Below are 2,042 nucleotides of genomic sequence, written 5' to 3'. Positions count from 1 at the left end.
CCTTGGTTAAGTTTATTCCTAGGCATCTTAATTTTTTTTTTTTTTTTGCAATGGTATATGGGATTGTTTATTTAGTTTCGCTTTCTGAGAATTCTTTTTTGATGTATGAAAAAGCAATCGACTTCTGGGTGTTGATTTTGTATCCTGTTGATTTTGCCCAATTCATTTATTAAATCTAGTAGTTTATGGGTGAAGTCTTTCGGTTTTTCTTTGTATAATATCATGCAATTTGCAAATAATGAGAGTTTTACTTCCTCCTTTTCAGTTTGGATGCCTTTTATTTCTTCTTCTTGTCTGATTGCTATGGTTAGGACTTTCAGTAGAATGTTGAATAATAGTGGTGAAAGCAGGCATCCCTGTCTGGTTTCTGTTCTTATCATAGAGGAAATGGTTTTAATTTTTGCCCATTGAGTATGATGTTGACTGTCCTATATGGCCTTTAGAGATATGCTCCCTCTATTTCCAGCTTGCTGTGAGTTGTTATCACAAATGGGTGTTGGGTTTCATAGAATGCTTTTTCTTCATCTATTTATATGATCATGTGATTTGTGTCTTTCAGTTTGTTTATGTGATGTATCATGTTTATTGATTTGTGTCTATTATACCAGCCTGGCATCCCTGGAATGAATCCCACTTGACTATAGTGTATGATCTTTTTAATATATTTCTAGATCCGATTTGCTAATATTTTGTTGAGAATTTTAACATCTGTGTTCATCAAGGATATTGGCCTGTAATTCTCTTTCCTTGTAGTGTCTCTATTTGGTTTTAGAATTAGGAGAATGCTGGCCTCATAAAAAGAGCTTGGAAGTGTTCCTTCTTGGATTTTTTTGGAGTAGTTTGAGGAGTATAGATGTTAGTTCTTTGAATGTTTGTAAAACTCAACTGTAAAGCTGTCCAGACCCAGGGTTTTGTTTTGGGGAAGTTTTTCTTTTTACTGCTTATATTTCAGTCAGGTTTTCCGCTTCTTCCTGATTCAGTATTGGGAGGTATTTTTCTAACAATTTGTTCATTTCATCCTCATTGTCCAGCTTGTTGTTATATATCAATATTTGTTCATAGTATTTTCTTAAAATCCTTTGTATTTCTGTGGTATCAGTTGTTATTTCACTGCTTTTGTTTCTGAATTTATTTATTTGGGTCCTTTCTCTTTGTTTCTTGAAGAAATTGGCTAATGATTCATCAATTTTGTTTATCCTTTCAAAGAACCAGATACTGGTTTCATTGATATTTTTTGTATTTTTTTTTTAGCCTCCAAGTGATTTATTTCTCCTCTAATTTTTTTTTTTTAATTTTTTTTCTTCTTCTTAGGGGCCATGCTAATCTTCTCTGTATCTTTCCAAATTTAGTATATGTGCTGCCGAAGTGAGCACATCTCCTCTAATCTTTATTATTTCCTTCCTTCTACTTTGGGCTTTTCTTATTCCTCTCTTTCTCATTCTTCAAGTGGTAGGGTTAAATATTTTTTAAAAATATATATTTTTATTGATTTCAGAGAGGAAGGGAGGGGAAGAGAGAGATAGAAACATCAATGATGTAAGAGGATCATTGATTGGCGGCATCCTGATTGCCCCCTACTCAGGATCCAGCCCGCAACCCGGGCATGTGTTCTTGACTGGAATTGAACCCAGTACCCTTCAGTCTGCAAGCCGACACTCTATCCACTGAGCCAAACCTGTCAGGGCAGCCTTTTTTTTTTTTTTTTGTATGGAAAGTTCTTTATTCACCATCTATTTTGAATGATGGCTCTTCAGGAGAATTCTCTTGTTCTTTCTTTGGGAGTTGTGTTTTTGTTTCCCCATTTTGGCTGCCTGTTTGCATTTGGGTCGATCTGCGACACTTCTGATCTCTAGAGTAGGACAATGTCAGACACTCCTTGTGATTGGAACCGTGTACCCGGTTTGGAGCTATCAGCAATCCGCTGTTTGGTGGTCCCTCTACTGTGGCAGGTTCCTTTGGAAAGGACCAAAATGTGCACCAGGTCTGCTTTTCCTATCCCTGCGCCCAGAAGGAGATCAGGCTAAGACTCAAAGCCTCCAGGA

The 2,042-nt window shown here is 36.4% G+C and overlaps 1 pseudogene; it reads right to left on the bottom strand.

Annotated features, from left to right (window-relative positions):
* Positions 1-1,276: 1,276 nt before the first annotated feature.
* Positions 1,277-1,373, bottom strand: LOC132217663 (U6 spliceosomal RNA; annotated as a pseudogene).
* Positions 1,374-2,042: the final 669 nt, after the last annotated feature.

Source organism: Myotis daubentonii, chromosome 15 (assembly GCF_963259705.1).
Source record: "Myotis daubentonii chromosome 15, mMyoDau2.1, whole genome shotgun sequence".
Lineage (NCBI taxonomy): Eukaryota > Metazoa > Chordata > Mammalia > Chiroptera > Vespertilionidae > Myotis > Myotis daubentonii.
This window is presented reverse-complemented; position numbering and strand designations above follow the sequence as displayed.